The following is a 245-nucleotide window of genomic DNA, read 5'->3' as shown; positions in this document are numbered from 1 at the left end:
AGAGACCCACTTAACCTCACAGAGCACGGATGGGCAAGCGCCGCTGCGTTATCTAATTATGCAATCTTAAATCATCTAATCAGGTGCTAATCGCATTGACGAAGAGGGTCCCGACTGCTTAGATTAGGAATTTATTAGACACGGTGTATTTTGGCGAGAGGTTAATGTAGAGGACTGCGGAGGAGAGGCAGGTCCTCGTGTTAATTCATAGAGGAAAATATGAGGTGTATTATTTTAGGGCATTG

The sequence above is a fragment of the Penaeus monodon genome, chromosome 21 (assembly GCF_015228065.2).
Source record: "Penaeus monodon isolate SGIC_2016 chromosome 21, NSTDA_Pmon_1, whole genome shotgun sequence".
NCBI lineage: Eukaryota > Metazoa > Arthropoda > Malacostraca > Decapoda > Penaeidae > Penaeus > Penaeus monodon.
Note: the sequence above shows the minus strand (reverse complement) of the source record.